Genomic DNA, 19,394 nt, shown 5'->3' with positions numbered 1-19,394 from the left:
TAATTATATAAAAGCTCACAAGGAGGATTGGGTGGGATACTTTCCTGTCTGTCTGTCTATCTGTCTCTCTCTCTCTTTCTTTCACACACACACACACGCACACACACACATACACATCCTTAATCCTTTGAGTGACATTCTACTTTTGAAGGGGTCAGCTTTATTGAGATATAATTTACATATAATAAAATTCACAAAATTTAAGGGTACAATTTGATGTATTTTGGCAAAATTTGATGAACACTTGTGACCTACCACCACAATCATGATGTAAAACATTCTCATCAGACTAGTCAGTTTATAGCTATAATTAGTGCTGCCCGCTCTGTGGTGACCTGGGAAATATTTTGATGGATAAACACAAACGTCAATGATAATGGACCTCTTCAGTTGGTATCACAGACCTTAGAAGACTCCTAAAGGGCCTGCATGGGGTTGGGAAGAAGGTCACTGGGAAGATATCAGAGCTGCCACTTGCTTCTCCATCCCATTTCCAGATGTCACCAGTCAGGAGAGAAAAGCCTGAAACAGGGTCTTTCAGCATGTGCAGTCATTGTCATTTCCTATGTGAAGGGAAATCTTCCATTGTTTTGCTTGGTTCAATATATTGTATTCACACAGTTGTCTCTTATCCTGCAAATCCTCCAGAAGTAACATTGAAATTAATATTGAAGAGCCCATAACTTTTGACCAAGCGAGATGGTATATAATTTTGATTTTGCATACTGCAAACAACAGGATCCTGCAATGCCAGCTAGCCAAATTTAGAGGTTTATATTTGAATGAAATTTGCCAGCCTGCAACTTCCTGCAGCTAACACGGCAGCCTCACAGCTGCCCCCAAAGCCCCTCCATGAAAATGAGTTAATTTGAACTAATAGGTTACCAAGGTAATAAAGTGATAAGATTAGGAGTTTCCCTTGAGTACATTTATAGTCATTTTATGATCCTATAATATTTTTAGGTGTCAACCTAGTTGAAGGACATATTGAAATGTACTAACGAGGTGATGTCTGACTAGCATGCCATGTTCATGCTGCCGTATACTTTTTTTTTTGAGACGGAGTCTGGCTCTGTCGCCCAGGCTGGAGTGCAATGGCCGGATCTCAGCTCACTGCAAGTTCCGCCTCCCGGGTTTACGCCATTCTCCTGCCTCAGCCTCCCGAGTAGCTGGGACTACACGTATACTTTTATTTCTTAATTCAAATTGAGATAAAATTTAGTTTAGAAAATGAGTCTTCAAACTTAAAAATATTGCTACTCATGCTTAAGTAATAATAATCATAGCCACTTGTGAATAGATGGTATCTCTCTTTGAGACATTCATAGTATTTTATACATTTATATGTTCATTGTCGTCATTTCTATGGTTGTGAGACAGGTGGAGCTGATGATATTATATTCAACATTCTGACACCACATTTTAATGTCTACATTTAGATCCACCACAGGTCATATGGTTTTCCTCCAACTTCGGAATTAAAGGAAGGTTAATGCCGGATGTTAACACAGTTAGTCTTTAAATGGGCACTGATGTTATGTTGGAACATCTCGCCAGGAAAAAAATACGGGTACAGAGATTTACATGTCTTAGTTAACAGGAAAAGTGTATGGTAGAACCAGGGGCATTTCGGTTGGTGTGAAATATTGTGTGTAGGCTAAACTATCTCAAACATATTCTTATAAATCGTATTACGTTGCCAAAGTTTGAAACAGGTTTTGATTTATAGGCCACTTACCTGAGTTATATATTGTAAATAAGAAAAATAATCTATAATTGTAAAGAAGAAAAATAATCTATAATCAATATCAACTACAGATGTAAGCCTCTACTATGCGTCAGAAAAGGGGCAAGTCAATGTGTGGAGGATTTGAATTGGGTGCTGAAGGATGAGAGGATGCAGAGAGGAGAAAGGAAGCTCCCAGGAAGGAGGAATTTTGTGAACCAAACACAAGGTGGCAAAGCACAGCTCTTCTTCAGGAAATAATAAGCAAGTTGGCTTGTCTAGAGCAGAAGTTTCATTTCATTCATTCTATTAAAATTTATTCTGTGCCTACTCTGCACCAGGATTGTGGTAGTTTCCAGAAATACAAAGAGGAGTAAGACATAGATTCTATTCTTGACAGCACACAGTTTCATAGCAAAAACAGGTGCATAAATATATATGTAATTAGTGCAATAATAGAAATAAGGGTTGTGGTTGAGAAGACTAGCATTTCCTGGTGCCTACTTCCTGCCGGACTCTGTGTCAGGCACTTTACATATGTTAGTTTGTCTGTGTGATAATTTTTAGTGACAACTAATGTCTGGGTTCTTTACGTACTCTGCAGAGTGTGAGATGATTTACATGCATTATTTCATTAGATCATCACCATTAACCAATGAGATAGATTGTTATAAGTTATAATCCCTAGCTTATTGATTAGAAAACTAATAGATACTTCTGAAGGATTTGTCCAAGCTCACAAGACTGCTAAGTGACATAGCCTGAATTCTAAATGTGATTTAGTGCAGGTATGGGGGTGGGGGCAGGGATGAAGGTTGGGAGGTGATGGGGTGATTTACTGTCTTGGGGGAATGTGATTTAGTACATCAAAACATGGGTGATATCTGAGCCTGGGTTTGAAGGCTAGAGAAAGGGAAATTAGTTTAAGGGGTATTGTTGCTGGAGAGAGAAATAAAGGCTCAAATGTGAGGAGCTGCATGTCACATACCTGGAAATGTGGGCAGGAAGTGTGACGACAAGAAAGCTGAAGAGAAGCTGGAGGAAGATGCAGGAACCAGGTTATAAAGTTCTTCTTCTTCTTTTTTTTTTTTAGACGGAATTTCACTCTTGTTGCCCAGGCTGGAGTGCAATGGCACAATCTCGGCTCACTGCAACCACTGCCTCCTGGGTTCAAGCGATTCTCTAGCCTCAGCCTCCCAAGTAGCTGGGATTATAGGCACCATTAACCATGCCCGGCTAATTTTTTTTTGTATTTAGCAGAGACGGGGTTTCACCATGTTGGTCAGGCTGGTCTAGAACTACTGATCCTAGGTGATCCACCCACCTTGGCCTCCCAAAGGGTTGGGATTACAGGTGTGAGCCATTGCGCCAGGCCTTTTCTGTGCTGGGCACAGTGGTTCATGCTTGTAATCCCAGCACTTTGGGAGGTGGAGGCAGGAGGATCCCTTGAGCCCAGCTCGAGGCACGATCCTGGCTCACTGCAACCTCTGCCTCCCGGGTTCAAGTGATTCTCCCGCCACAACCTCTTGAGTAGCTGGAATTACAGGCACCCACCACTATGTCCAACTAATTTTCATATTTTTAGTAGAGATGGGGTTTCACCATGTTGGCCAGGCTGGTCTCAAACTCCTGATCCACCCGCCTCGGCCTCCCAAAGTGTTGAGATTACAGGCGTGAGCCACCGCGCCCGGCCCAGAACTGTCTTAGCAGTATAGACATGGTGAAAATGATGCTCGAGGGAATTTAATCGGGTGCTAAAATGACAGGTTGGAAATGACTGGTGGGGTGAGCGCACGGGCTATTGTAGGTGAATAGAACCCAGTGATGAGGGTCTGATGGCCCTCAGTAGGGCTGGGATTTCAAAAGGCCAGCAGGTGCCATTTCTATCCACCTCTATTTGGCATCCTTTTAGAGGATTATCAACAAGGGCTGCTACTTTCCCATAGGTGCTAAGGACTGCTGGCCACCTGTCCTGGATGCTGCACAATTTCCGGGGCTCTCTTCCTCTTTTCTTTGTTATCACCAACCTTCCTGCTGATACCTGTATGAGAGGTGGCTGGCAGGTCTTCCTCATACTGACATATGTACAAAGGAAAAAACCCTACTTTTTATATGATTTAATTTAATGGGACATGGTATAGGCCTAATTCTAAGGCCAAGAAGAATTTTTGACTGAGGAGGGAATATTGAAATATATATCCTCAAAAGCATTTACCTGTGTCTACAAAGCCTAGGTTATAGGGGATTTATCTTACAAAGAAAGAGTTCATCTGGTTTTGTGCACCCTGTCTCCATTATCACCAGCCTCAGGTGACAGTAGGGGCTGTTACTGACATAAAAAGATTAAGTGATTTGCTCAAGGTTTTCAAATGTATAGGGGTAAAATGAAGACTAAAAACCATGTTTAAATTCTCTCCCAGGAAGGGATTTTGCCACAAAAACATTAATTTATGCATTTTTGGAATAGTGCATGTAATTATCTAACAAATTTTGATATTCATTAATTTGTTGGTGCGACAACTTAATTTCTCTTTAATAAAATGCCATAGCAAATTTTCTGGAAGAATTTACGTGAAACTCACTGGGGTGGCCCTTGGGATGTAGAACAAGAGAACTAGGGACAGGGAAGACTTCAGTGAGCTTCTGCTTTTCACTTTAACTCTTGTTCTGCCTGAAATTTTACATTGAATTTCTTTTGTAATTAAGGCAACTATTTAACAAAAATTAATAAATAGACTTTAGGTCATATATTTATTGTAAATCTCAAATCTTTTGAAAACTGTGATGTCAAGTGTCTTCAATTGCGGGGATATAAACTATTTTATGTCATTTGGAAAGGTCAGATGGTTGCAGAATTCCCATTTTCATATAGTTTCTTAAAGTTTTACTGTTAAAACTCTCCTGCTTGGCACAAAATAATGTCCAGGCTGTCTCTATGAGAAAGTGATTTCTGTTGCCTAAGTTACAAAATGAAACACATTTTTTACCCCTGGATCTTGGCATGCCTTTGGAATGCTATTTGTATTTATGTAGCTAAGTTGGAACAACAGGAGTCACTGAGAGGCACTTTGGTCAGAACAGAATCTGCAGAACTTCAGCCCTGCCAGATGGACTTGCTGCGGCTGTTCCGCTGCAAAAACTGATTATTTTTGCAAGCTGCATGAAAGAATTCACCACCAGGAATTATTTTAAATTTTATGACATTAAAAAAAAGCCTGCAGAACCAATACAGCAGCTGAAAAAATAAGTTGCTTGCAAAAGGTTTGCCTTTATTATTATTTTTAAAATTTCTGTGATTGTGAAGGAGCAGGTGGTTGGGTGGGGAACACAGAAAGCACTGGGAATGTGGTTCAGATCTCTAAACAGGGCAGGACAGTGGGCTAATTAAAGTCAGACAATGGGCCATTTAGAAAGCCTTAGTAAAGCATTCATTCAAATGAATGCCAAGAATATAGTGTGTACCTCTGTATTCAAACATTGGTGTTTTGAGTTTACTAGACACTGCCTGCTCAGAAAATGTTTCTTTTTTTCCTTTTTACATTATTTGTAGGCTTGTGGAGGGGGTTAGCTGGCCATGTTAACAAGCAATATGCAAAGCACTGTGCTAAGAGATGGAGTAAAAGGTACGGGGAGATGTTCCCAGGGCGAACACTGATTCCCTTTATCAATAACCTTGCAAAATTTCAAATGAGAAATAGATTATTCTGCTGGCATTCATGAAAAAGTAGCAAGGATAAATAAGATATATTTATTAAAGAAAAATTGCAGGTTTCTTAGGAGCCTTAGCAGTCAAACAAAGAGAACAACAGGTGTTTCTAAAAATTTAAGAAAAATAAAGATAACATGGAAAGAAATAAAAAGCTAAGAGAAGATAAGAAAAATAAAGCAGGCCGGGTATGGTGGCTCATGCCTGTAATCCCAGCACTTTGGGAGGCTGAGGCGGGTGGATCACCTGAGGTCGGGAGTTCAAGACCAGCCTGACCAATACAGCAACACCCCATCTCTACTAAAAATACAACAAACAAACAAACAAACAAACAAAAAAACATAGCCAGGCATGGTGGCGTGTGCCTGTAATCCTAGCTACTTGGGAGCCTGAGACAGGAGAATTACTTGAACCCAGGAGGTGGAGGTTGCAGTGGGCCAAGATCGCGCCACTGCACTCCAGCCTGGGTGACAGAGCAAGACTCTGTCTCAAAAAAAAAAAAAAAAAAAAAAAAAAAAAAGAAAAAAAAGAAAAATATAGCAATAACCAAGAAAATACACATTGGGCCACCTGATGCCCATTTGCTATGCCCAGGCAAACACGACAATCTTACTAAAATCAAAACGTGTTGTAGGGTGGGTTCAGGTTATGAGTTGAAGAGGTGAAAAATAATTTCTACGGTAAATTTTAAGAAATCAAAGAAGACCGTGAGTATTTCCTGTAATTGCAGTTGTGCCAACTGTTTTGCACTCATGCCTGCAGAGCTCGGGATGCCTCGGTCCAAAGCTTATCCTTTGTCCAACCACAGATTCAATATACTATCCATGTGTTATGTTCTCAGATGTGACAACATGCTGATGGCTGCAGAGGCTGTGATTTCTTCCTTGGATTTATGTATGATCAACTCTTTGCTTTTACTTGTATTTGACTTCTTCTGGCATTTTCATTGTTGTTTAGCACCACCATTAGAATGACAAAGAGAAGTAGTATGGTATTAGATTTCTACATTAGTAAAGGGTTCTATCTGTTTCTAGCATGGAATACTAAAAGTTGGCTTAGTATCTAGGAAATGAGAGCATTGCTGGGCTTCCTCTTCCCATCTTTTCTCAAACTTTCATAAGAAGGTAAAGCCTTAAGGAAATTATTCTCATCTTTCCTTATCAGCTGTTATATTTATTGAGAATATATGTAAGGTTCCATAGTGTGTACGACTATGAGAGAATTCCAGACACCACGGGGGCTAGGAGAGCATTGAAGGGATGGGTCACCAGAGACAGCAGGTAAATTGAGCTGGTAAACTCTATTTTTCACTGGGTTCAGGAATCTCTTCCAGCCCACAAAAGGGGGCTGATATTGTCTCTGCCTTCTAAGGTGGAAGAAGTGGCATTCTGCATCCAGTCCCATGAGTGAGCCATGGATGCCAGCCTCTCAAATAACTTGGCAATATTCAGAAAAGAAATCCAAAGACATGCCAGGGGAGTAAGCTTCAGGTAAGAAGAAAAACTCAGAGAGAAATGGGTCACAAGAGTAGACCTCAGAGGTTCTAGAGAACAGAAAAGAGGCTTCTGCAAGGTCAGGATGGCCCAGTCTGACTCCGGTTCAGGAAGCGATTTCCTCTCATACAGAGAGGGCCAGGTGCCACACAGAGCCCCATGAGGCCAGGGGGTCCAGGAGTGATGAGGAATGACCAAGAGGGACTATATTCAGTGTTCTCCGTGTGATCCCCCCGCTAGGTGCAGCTGTTTCTGGGACAGAAAGCAGGTTCTGGAACAGAACTGGAGGTAAATTCTATAAGGAAATTGAAAACTTCTTGGGTCTAGTGTCTTCTAAGATGTCTGAGTATCATAGGAAAAGAAGGTCCTGGTGCTGGTTTGGGCTGGGTATGGCCTCATCTCTTGAACAGTCTACAGGCACATTGTAGGGCTGACTGGGAAGACAAATGTGTTCCTGAGAGGGAGCAAAAGTCATAACTGAAGCCACACATCACACACGAAATCTGGAGGATGACTTGAGAGCTGAGCAGGAGGGCCTGAAGCAGAGTGACCACTCCAAAGCTCGCCCATCCTTGGGCTGGAATCATAATGTAAGAGAGCAGTAGGATGGGTGAAGTGAAGACCTGGAGTCCCACAAACCTAGTTCCAAATCTAAGCCCCACTACTTTCTACCTGATTCTTATTTTTCTGATCTCAAAAATAGATATGGGTACCACCCTCTGAAAGCTGTCGTGCTTGTGTTGATAAATGAAATATATTTTTAAATAGATCAATGAAATTATTTGTAAAGTTCCTATTTCATAGCCCAGTGGTAAGTGATAGTTATTGTTATTATTCATTATTATTTATCCCAGAGAGAACTGCACAGGTGGGAAGAGAACTCAGTAATAAACATCAACTCAATTGTACCCCCCCATGCCCATCTTTGACCCAATATTAACGTTAGCATCAGAACTTTTGGAGGCTACACAATCATTCTTCTGCTTTATGTGTTTTTCTATTCTCTGTATTCCTGGCTAACTCAGATTGCAAAACTTCTGTCGAACTAGAGAAAAGGGAATTTATCTTTTTCAGATTGCAGAGGGGGTTCAGGTTGGCCTTGGGGGTTGGGGGTAGGGGTGCCACTGGGTGGGACACATTCAGAGCTCTGGGAAAACCTACTGAGTCAGGAGGAGAAACAGGTGTACCCAGTGGGGGAAACACACGGAGAACACTGAATACTGACCCTCTCCCATCTGCACCACTCAGAAGATTCTTTTAAATTCAGGAAATGTAGGCTTCAGAAAGTCACATCCTTTGTTAGGTCAGCAAATCGGTGGCAAATCCTGATCAAAATATTCAGACTTTCATTTCTTCCTTCTTGTCATTTGAAGCTGTTTTTTTCAAATGGCAGTTCGAGACGGATAAGCATAATGATAGGTTTGTTATCCTAGACTGACTGAGTTTTCGGACATTTAGGACTACAGAATGGGAGCAGTTGAAATTATCTTAATGAAATACACCAGGTTGGAGTTTCAACTCTAGCCTTCTTGACTGAAGAATGGAGGACAGTGGCATAGCTCAGTCAGCATGTCATGAAGGTGGGTAACTATTGCTTCCAATGTTTTTTTTTTTTTTTTTTTTAATTCCTAGGAATAAAGTTTTCAAACCTACAAAAGTTACCCAGCAGCCTTTCTAATGATTTCACTTATTTATATTATATTAAAAGTAGTAGTAGTGATGACGTGAGGATCTAACTTTCAAGGCTGCTATCCAGAGCTCCTCATAATGCAGGGCCTATCTACCTTAGTGTGGCACACCTTTGCTGAAACATTGATCAAGTACCGCTATGTACCAGATACTGTAAAAACCATAAAAGTTGCCATTGGCTGAGCATTTACAGCATGCCATGTGCTGTACCAGGTGCTTTGTAGACATTATCAAATTTCACTCTCACAACACCTTCCATGGTAGCTAGCACCGTTCCCATTTACAGAGGAAGAAACTGAGGCCCAGAGAAGTGAGATCAATTTCACACACAAGAGTCAGAACCTCAGTCTGTCTGACTCTGATATTCAGGCACTTAAGTACTTTACCACACTGTCATTCTTCCTGGGCTGGAGGCTCCGAAAGAAACAAACAGAAATAGCAAGATGTTAGCCAGTTGGGCGAGAGATTTAAGAAAACAAGAAGTAACAGTGTAATGTAAGAATATTTTAGCAGAAAAATATGCTGGAGGCTTTGGGAGCAGAGGGGAATGTCTAGGAGATCTTAACAGGCAAGAAGAGATCTGAATTTTGAAGGATTGTGCAGGCCTCCCAACCTCCTCTTTCACTTCTCTGTCCTCTAGACAAAATTGGTTCACCCACTGCATGTTACAGGGAACGCTTCCTTTCCCCTCGCCTTTGCCCATTCCGTGTGTTCTTCTTGGATTCTACTCCTGCTTATAGCTCACCTGGGCCATCTTCTTCCTTGAAAGCTTAGCTCGTGGCATACTTTCCTCCAAGAAGTCTTTTTCTCTTTTCTCTCTTTTCTTTTTTCTTTTCTTTCTTTCTTTCTTTCTTTCTTTCTTTCTTTCTTTCTTTCTTTCTTTCTTTCTTTCTTTCTTTCTTTCTTTCTTTCTTTCTTTCTTTCTTTCTTTCTTTCTTTCTTTCTTTCTTTCTTTCTTTCTTTCTTTCTTTCTTTTCTCTTCCTTCTTTCTCTTTCTTTTCCTTCCTTCCTTCCTTCTCTTTTCCTTCCTTCTCTCTCTTTCTTTCCCTTTCTTTCTCTCTTTCTTTCTTTTTTCTTTCTTTCTCTTTCCTTTCTTCCTTCCTTCTTTCCTTCCTTCCTTCTTTCCTTCCTTCCTTCTTTCCTTCCTTCCTTCCTTCTTTCCTTCCTTCCTTCCATCTTCCTCCCTTCCTTCCTTCCTTCCTTCCTTCCTTCCTTCCTTCCTTCCTTCCTTCCTTCCTTCCTTCCTTCCTTCCTTCCTTCTTCTCTGTCTTGCCTCCCTCCCTCCCTCCCTCCCTCCCTCCCTCCCTCCCTCCTTCCTTCCTTCCTTCCTTCCTTCCTTCCTTCCTTCCTTCCTTCCTTCCTTCCTTCCTTCCTTCCTTCATGAGTCTTGCTCTATCGCCCAGTCTGGAGTGCAGTGGTGCAATCTCGCCTCACTGCAAACTCCACCTCCCAGGTTCAAGCGATTCTTGTGCCTCAGCCTCCTGAGTAGCTGGGATTACAGGCGCACCCCACCATGCCTGGCTACTTTTTGTATTTTTAGTAGGGATGGGGTTTCACCATGTTGGCCAGGCTGGTGTCAAACTCCTGACCTCAAGTGATCTGCCTGCCTCGGCTTCCCAAGGTGCTGTGATTATAGGCGTGAGCCACTGCACCTGGCCAATAAGTCTTTTTCTACCTTCCTGCTTCATGCTTTGCTCTCCCTCCTCTGTACCTCCCTCATGTTTACTAATGGTCACACTCAACTCTTTTGGCACTTGGAGCAAAGCCATCTTTCTATTTTTAATCACTTACAATTTCTTACCCCCAACTAAACAGTACATTTCTTAAGGGCAATGAAATTCTTATATTGTTTTGAATTCTAACAAACATCACTCCTCACATGCAGTTGAGTGTTTAATAGCAATGGCATTGATTGAGTACCTACCATGTGCCAACCCCTTGGCAAATATTAAGTGTAATCCTTATGATAACCTTGCAAGGTAGATGTTATTATCTTCCTTTAGCAGCTAGGTTAAATAACTTTACTGTTACCACACAGTTGGCAAATGGCAGAGCGGGGATTTGAATTCAGGTCATCTGGATCTAGAGCCCAAAGTCTTCACTTGTGTGCTTTCTATGTCTTAGAATATGAACTTCAGTCTGGGCATAGTGGCTCCCGCCTGTAATCCCAGCACTTTGGGAGGCCGAGGTGGGCAGATCACGAGGTCAGGAGTTCGAGACCAGCCTGGCAAATATGGTGAAATCCCATCTCTACTAAAAATACAAAAATTAGCTGGGCATGGTGGCACTTGCCTGTATTCTCAGCTACTCAGGAGGCGGGGGCAGAAGAATCGCTGGAACCCAGGAGGCGGAGGTTGCAGTGAGCCAAGATCGCGCCACTGCACTCCAGCCTGGATGATAGAGTGAGACTCTATCTCAAAAAAGGAAAAAAAAAATGAACTTCAGTAAACCTAAGTGCTGTAGGTTCCTAGACAACAGAGTAATCTGAAACGTCAGCTCAGACGTGCTTCAAATAGGGTAAAAGCTAGTTGTCTGAGACTCAGGTCTATTTTAAATCCTAAACAATGAGATTAGGATTTAAATATTTAAAGAAATGGAAATATTTGAAGTATGAATAATGAAAATAACAAAGATAAATAAATGGAATAAACATTAAAAAATTTAAGTCTCAAAAGCGAATACTGAGATGTAGCTCAGAAGCTACAAAGTAGCTGCTATGTAGGATGAACAAGTCTAGAGATAAAAGGTACAACATGAGGACTACAGTTAATAAAGTTGAATTGTTAGGGATTTTTGTTAAATAAGTAGACTTTAGCAGCTTTTGCCACAAAAAGTAACTAAGTAACACTAAGTAATAATGATTCGAAAAGCGAACACTTGAGGTTGGAATGAAAAAAACAGACCACTTGGGAATAGTTAAATTTTGGTCTGTACTTGTATAGTATATATAAATCAAGGCTGATGAGATAGGGGATATATTAATTTGCTTCACTATAGTGGCAATTTTGCTACATATATATATCCCATAAGGGTCATGTTGCAAACATCAGTTACACACAGTAAAATTTATTTGAAAAAAATAAATACAGAAACTAGGGAAATCTTAGACACGTGACCCAACTCTCCGCTTTTATAGACAGGGACACTGAGGCTCAGAGAAGAGAAGGGAATTACCCAAGACCATTTGCAGCCAGAAGGAGGGGTTCAAACAGACTAAAGAAGGAGCAGCTTCTCTTTTGGTAGAGGAGAGATGTGTTACCCAAAGTTTCAGGGAAATCAAAGAAACTTTAAGATTATAGAATATACAGCTTCCAATTGCATGTATTTTTCCCTCCTAATACTTCACAAAAAGTCCAAATGCAAATCCCAGATCTGGACATCACAATGTTTACACTTGGTGGTAACTGAATTGTGCACATGATTGGTATAGCAAAGCAGCAGCTGAATGTGGAACTAAACAAAGGTCCAACTAGCAGTCCTGCTGGAAGGACAGCTGGTTTTAGGGACTAAGACAGACAATGCACATCTGTTGTACAGTTAGAGTCTGCCCAACTTTATGGCAATTGCTCTATGTCATAAACACACCGAATGGTGCCTATTCACCTTCTGTTCCTCCAAAATTTCCCATTAAATACGTACTATTGTCATACTTCTTTCCATTGCTTGTAATATTAACCCTCCAAAATAATTAGGAAAGATTAGTAACTGAGAAACCCAGCTGACCATATTGCTTTATCCTCTATGCCCTTGATGTCAAGATTTTAGAAGCAAATTTAAATGTAAGAATTTAGGATAATGTACAGAAAGAAAATAACTGTAAGTCATTCTGATTTGAAAAGCAAAAACTTGAGATTGGCATGCAAGAGTCACGTTGTGTGGAAATAGTTCACTTTTGGTTTCTATATGTAGAGCATGTAAAAATCAAGGCTGTTATAATCCAAATCTATTTCTCACTTGGGATATTTCTCCTTAACATTCTCCTCAATTCAGACCTTATAAAAACAGAGCCAGAAATCTTCATTTATTTTTCCTTAGGTTTATGTAGGATATTAACTTAAAGGAACTTTCATGTCTATTTTCTTATTGTTCCTGGCTATAGCATTTTGATGAATGAGAAGAGCAAGAGAGCTGTTAGTTTGTCCATAAATCAACAAAATAAATGGAACATCAAACCCTGATTCCTAGGCTCAATCTTAACATCTCCTATACCACACGGCACTTCCCCATCTCCCCAACAGTTTCAGTTCCAAGCTGATTTCCTTTTCTACACAGCAGGTTTTACGTATTTTCCCCTCATGCCAGCTGATGTATATTCAACAATTTTAAATAAATCCATAAGATAGCTTAAGAAAAACTTGATTAAAAGGAACAATGGTCTGAAAAATCACTCACCAACTTTCAAAACAAAACTGAAAAATTGTGGCTATTAGGCTTATTGCTTTTTTTTCTACATATAATAAAGAGGTTATTGAATTTTATGATGTTATTTGAAAATAATTCAATGATTAGCTTTTATAGAACTCAATTGAAATGGTGTAGTTGGAAAAATGCAGCAATCAGAACTTAATTATGTGTGTGTGTGTGTGTGTGTGTGTGTGTATTTGGCACTAGATGGTGGTGAATGGCTCACATTTATATATCTTAGTAGAAGATCTAGTAGTGTGGTAAAGAATAACAGAAAAATTCGAGAAAGAAAAAAGAAAAACCATTATTTAAAAATAGACATACATAGCAATAGTTGTGAAACCACAGAATTATAGCTAAAATGCATAGAAGTGGTTTTAATTTCTAGTCTTTGGTGAAAGTCTCTTTTGATGCAAGGGATATTTTTTCTTGTTCCTACTGCAAAGATGTGAGAAACATTTCATGGTATCAAAAACAGATGTTCATGAGGGAAACTGCGGTAAAAATGGATCAACAGAGTCTTGTATAAGTTTATCAGTGTCGTCACAAATAAAAGAGCAGCAACTGGGGCATCAAATAGATACCTCCTGAAGTACGCCTATCCAGAGGGGTGGGGGACATAGTTTTCAGAATATGTGAGTATTAGTTTTCTAGGACTGCTGTAACAAATTATCACAATCAGGATGGGTTAAAACTAGCAGCATTGATTCTCTCATAATTCTGGAATTCTGTCCAAAATCAAGGTGTTAGCAGGGCTGTGAGCCCATCAGACTCTAGAGGAGAATTTACCTTTGCCTTTTCAAGCTTCTGGTGGCTGCTGGTAGATATTCCTTGACTGTGGCCTCATCACTCCAATCTTTGCTTAAGTGGTCACATTGCCTTTGTGTATCTTCTCCCTGGTGTGTGCTTCTCTCTCAAAACTCCCCCTTGTGAGGGAGGATACTTGTGGATACATGTGATTATACTGAGAACTCACTTAAATAATGCCAGGTAAGGGCCTCTTCTAAAGATACTTCACTTAACCACAAATTCTGCCATATAAAGCAGAACCCACTGGTCCCAGGGATTTGACATGGGATCTTTGGGGCTCCATTTTTTAACCTACCACGATGTGCTTATGGTAAACCGTATGGTAGGGCCTCTGACTGGTCATTACTCATGCTGTTAGCTACAAATTTTGAGCATGTCTAATGAATAACTTCTCTGACTGAACTTGCTCCAGATATGAGAGTCATTGTGTCCTAGTGCATTGGTATGAAAGAGGGGAGGTGGTCTCAGTATGAGCCATCGAATCAGAGCCCCACAGTGTCTCCCATAACATGGTGTTCCATGATTCTTTCTTATTGGGTTGCATTTGCAACAGGGACAGAAATAGGCCCTCGAGAGTGGATGACTAATGTATATGATATCCTTGAGATTTACAGATATTCTAGAGTAGTGGTTGAGAGGAGGAAACATCAGTAAGTGGACAGTAAGGGCAATTCATGCAAATGTCTAAAGTCCAAATAACCGCATTTTGGGACTTTATGCATTTAATTATCTGAATTTAAAAAGTCAGTGAAGTGAGGATGAGTGTAAGCTACTAGTGTTGAGATGCTGGATAATATGATGGGGGCAGGAAGTTAAGGGTGAGTTCATACCATCTATGCACTGGATGCCTGAGAATATCTACCATGGTTAGAGCCAGTGCATACTTTTGTTGTTCTAGAAGTTGTCTCTACATGGTATATTTTCTTTTCAAAAAACCTCTTTGTTTGCATGTATCAGAGATTTTTCTACTCTAGTCCCCATTGGCCGTTCCCTTTAAATATGGAATGTGGGCCGCGTGCGGTGGCTCACGCCTGTAATCCCAGCGCTTTGGGAGGCTTAGGTGGGTGGATTACCTGAGGTCAGGAGTTCGAGACCAGCTTGGCCAACATGGTGAAACCCTGTCTCTACTGAAAATACAAAAATTAGCCGGGTGTGGTGGCACATGCCTGTAATCCCAGCTAATTGGGAGGCTGAGGCAGGAGAATTGCTTGAGCCCAGGAGGTGGAGGTTACAGTGAGCTGAGATTGTGCCACTGCACTCCAGCCTGGCCGACAGAGCGAGACTCTGTCTCAGAAAAAAAAAAAAAAAAAAAAAAAGGAATGTGGAATTAGGAGCCATCTGTTACTTGTAAATTGTGCAGCTTTGAAATAATTACTTCCCTTCTCTTGTTCTCAAAGCACTCATCTGTAAACTGGGAAACTGTGTAAATATCAATCAGAGGGTTAAGTGTGTCTATCAAATGCAACAACACATGAGAAAGTGCACTTTAAACTGTCCTTACATAAATGTTATTATAGTCATCATATTATATGGCTATGCTGCCTGGTATTTTGTCTTCAGCATTCAGTCGAGGGCTGCTTGGTTGCTAAGTTCTTGTATTTTTCAAATATGTAAGTATTTTTTCTTTCCACCAGGTTATTTGGTGTTCAGTGGCATGAACTATGTATTATATATGTTTCTTGTATCCACTTTCTCTGTAAGAGACCCAGTGTCAATGGGTCAATAGCAAGAGCTCAGCAAGTTCTTATCTGAAGAGAGATAAAAACCTTGGCTGTGACATGTGAGGCTTAGACACTTGCTCTTTGCTCTATGGCAAAGTTCTCAAACAGTGATGTGCAAAGGCACCACCCAAGGAGCTTGTAAAAAAATGATGCAATGACCACGGCTTGGCTCCAACCCAATAATAGTAGACATGGGACAGGTCCAGGGATCTGTATTTTAAAATGAAATAAAATAATATGATTTATTATGAATTATGTTTCAAGTGTCTCATTTTATAAAAAGTAAAAACTCACCAAAAAATAAAGAAAGGAAACAAAACCTGTGACTTGATAGCCACAGATCTTGAGCAAGAAGTCATATTTGGTAAATTTTAAAGAGAAAAAGTATGTCCACCATTTGGGTATATGCTTTCATGCCCTTTAATGGAAATTTCCTTTTTCTCTAACTCTGGTATGGTGCCTTATCATTTGTATATAGGCATTGATGATACAAGATGTGAATTACACACTCATTCACCCTGGGCAGACGCCATGTTTGTTCCTTGGTGATGGATGTTACCCTTATGTGCAACTCTTGTCTTTCCAGTTGATAGTTTGCCTGAAACTTTCATCAACTTTCATAATTTAGTTGCTGTCTCATGTTAGTGGCAGTTACTGTGGTCAAGTAACCCATATGATTCCACTTGAAGCTATGGTTCATTTTAAGTAGATTCTGAATTCCTTCTCTCTCTCTCTAGTCTAAGAGACTAGATTTGGATTGATATTTTATTTTTATTATTATTACTGTTTTTGAGACAGAGTCTCACTGTGTTGCCCAGGCTGGAGTGCAGTGACATGAACTCAGCTCACTGCAACCTCTGCCTCCCAGGTTCAAATGATTCTCCCACCTCAGCCTCCTGAGTAGCTGACATTACAGGCACGAACCACCACACCCGGCTAATTTCTGTATTTTTAGTAGAGATGGGGTTTCACCATGTTGGCCAGGCTGGTCTGGAACTCCTGACGGTCTCAAGTGATCTGCCTGCCTCAATCTCCCAAAGTGCTGGGATTACAGGCATGAGACACTGTGCCCTGCTGTATTGATATTTTTATCACACACCCCAGGTGATTCTGAGCAGGCACTGTGAGAAGCACTGAACTGGGAGCAGACAAGGAGCCAATTTTTCAGATTTCTCTGTGGCAGATAAGCTCCATTTGTTTAACTAGAAGAGAGGTGGTGACTTAAAAGAAAGGATAATGGCCGGACGTGGTGGGTCACGCCTCTAATCCCAGCACTTTGAGAGGCTGAGGCAGGCGGATCACGAGGTCAGGAGTTTGATACCCCTGGCCAACATAGTGAAACCCCGTCTCTACTAAAAATACAAAAAAACAAAATTAGCCGGGCGTGATGGCAGGCGCCTGTAATCCCAGCTACTTGGGAGGCTGAGGCAGGAGAATCGCTTGAATCGCTTGACCCTGGAAGGCGGCGGTTGCAGTGAGCTGAGATCGCACCAGGGCACACCAGCCTGGGCAACAGTGTGAGACTCCGTCTCAAAAAAAAAAAAAAAAAAAAAAAAAAAAAAAAAAGGATAACATAAAATATGCAATAAAAGCTGTTCCTGGATGGGAGGAAATTGAACGTTCATTTGAAGCATGTCCCAGGAGTTTGATTTTGGAGCAGAGTTGAACATGGTGCCAACATTCTCAGCAGACATGCTGGAAGAGCCAGTACCTGCTGTGTATCAGCCCCTGCACTAGGTACTGGACATGGTTGCCTCATTTATTTCTGGTCATCGGCTCTCATGCCCTGCACCCAGCTGGTGCCAACAGATGCCTGACATTTACGTGATTATATTTTACTTGATAGAATAGGTGTTTATATGTTGATCTTGGTGACCAAATGATATTGCCATTCTAAAATCATTTCTGAGATCTGATGTAACTACTTAAACATTTGGGGTATACAGTAGAACTATTTATAAAGACACGGATGGCAGATAAGGATTTTAGACTCAGAACGTCTCCTACTAGGATTTAAAAATCTGATTTGGCATGTTACAGAGATTTTTTTTTAAAGTTATCTCTGTTGGGTTTAGAATAACAATTATGTGGATGAAGGTGAGTATTATTCCCACCAACCAAGCCCTTGTTGGTAATCCATGGGTTGGGGAAATGAAAAAGTCAGGACACAACATCTTTCAATTGCTGTGAACCACAGTAGCCAGCCAGTAAGATCCCAGAGCTCCTGGTGCTCCTGCTGGCTGCTAACAGACATGCCATAATTTTAATAACAGTTAGAGATATTTATAGCTGGAAGGGACCCCGGAGGTCATTTTGCCTAACTCATTTCATATTGGGCCCAGAAGAGTAAAGTGACTTTCCCAGGGCCACATGACTGGTTCCCGGCAAGGGCCAGGGCCCCTCTCTACTGGTGTTCCTCCACTCCACAGGCTTCTCAGTCAGGAGGAGCACCAGCATTTATTGACTGTGATTTATGTGACATCCAGTTATAAGGGAATAGGAATTCTGTTTCTAAGGGCATATAGTCAATAGCAGATGAATAAAGACATGAAAACTCTTTCAAAAAGGGCATGAAAACCAGCATAAAGTAGACTAGGATGAGATTGAAGTAAAGGGAGTGTAAGTTAAGGTGTAAATGCTGGCACCACTAAGTGAGAGAGAGATCGTCAGTCATGGGGCGATTGTGTACTGCGTGCCAGTTAAAGGAAGGCTTTGCTTTGAGAATATCAGACCCAGAAAGTGGGGGATTGGTGTGTGGATAAAGGGAGAGGAGAGAGAACCTGCAAGCACCTCAGAATGTGTTAAATTGGGACTTACATTAAGTCTTGAGTTACTTGTTTGCCTGGATCGTTTTTCAGCCAGGAGATCTTTGACTGTGTGCTTCACTCTCACGCCTTGATACACTCGTTTGCTGTGGTCTCCTGGGACTTAAGCAAATGGAATAGTCACAACAAATGTGGATGGAATCATTAGGTTAACCTCCCATAGGACATATTTAGGGGCTGATCATTGTGATGTCATTTTCTTGATAGAATGCTAGAATTCTTGGATTTGAAGTGGCTTTGATAGAGTGGCTTCAATAGAGCCCTGTCTCCTGGTCTTTGATAGAGACTCATCTAAGCTCTACAAGTGACAGAAACACCGTTCCATCATCTACACAACAGCTCTTCAAAGTCCTTTCCTTGTACTCTGATTTGTCAAGATTTACTCTGTCAAGGTTTACAATTTGTGCTTTAATCACAAGACCAAGGATTGGCTGCAACTTGGAATGATGCTTCTAAATGCATGAGGTAGAAGTTAGATTTGTATGATTCAGGTTACAGCATAACAGTATTCCTGCCCTATTATACCTGATGGGAGTGAGCAGGTCAACGGGAATTTTAAGAAGATTATGTTCTTAAGAAGAAAGTTGTTTGTTATTGGTTTACTGCATGAAATAAATATGCTTTGTTTTTGAAAATCGGTGATTCAACATGAGGAGTTACTGCTTTGAAATAAGGCAGAGGATAAATAAGGAATCATTCATTCATTTAACAGATATTTATTGAGCACTTACTATATTCACTTACTGAAGACGTTGTAGTGCTTGGCAATTTACATGTATTACTTCATTTGATCTGTTTTACAGATGGGGAAACTAAGGTCTGGGACTAAATTATTTGCAAGGTCTCATAGCTGCTTATAAGCAATGGAACTGGAATCCAGACTTAGGTCAGTTTGTAGTATCAACAACCAGAAAAATTTGCTGTTTTCATCATAGGGGAATTACAGACAGGTAACAGACTATAGAGAAAAACATTTCCCCAAAGTTCTAAAATTGACAACATTGCTTCTAGGCATAGTGA

General features: G+C 40.7%; 1 protein-coding gene across 1 annotated transcript in view; it reads right to left on the bottom strand.

Annotated features, from left to right (window-relative positions):
• POU2AF2 (POU class 2 homeobox associating factor 2) overlaps positions 1-18,988 on the bottom strand; it is a 30,735-nt gene extending 11,747 nt beyond the window's left edge. The window contains exon 1 of the mRNA XM_050757738.1: positions 18,367-18,988. The gene's annotated coding sequence lies outside the window, so the exon portion shown is untranslated. The remainder of the gene's footprint in view (positions 1-18,366) is intronic.
• Between the last annotated feature and the right edge of the window lie 406 nt (positions 18,989-19,394).

The sequence above is a fragment of the Macaca thibetana genome, chromosome 14, assembly GCF_024542745.1.
Source record: "Macaca thibetana thibetana isolate TM-01 chromosome 14, ASM2454274v1, whole genome shotgun sequence".
Taxonomy (NCBI): Eukaryota; Metazoa; Chordata; class Mammalia; order Primates; family Cercopithecidae; genus Macaca; species Macaca thibetana.
Note: the sequence above shows the minus strand (reverse complement) of the source record. Positions and strands in the feature narration are given on the sequence as shown.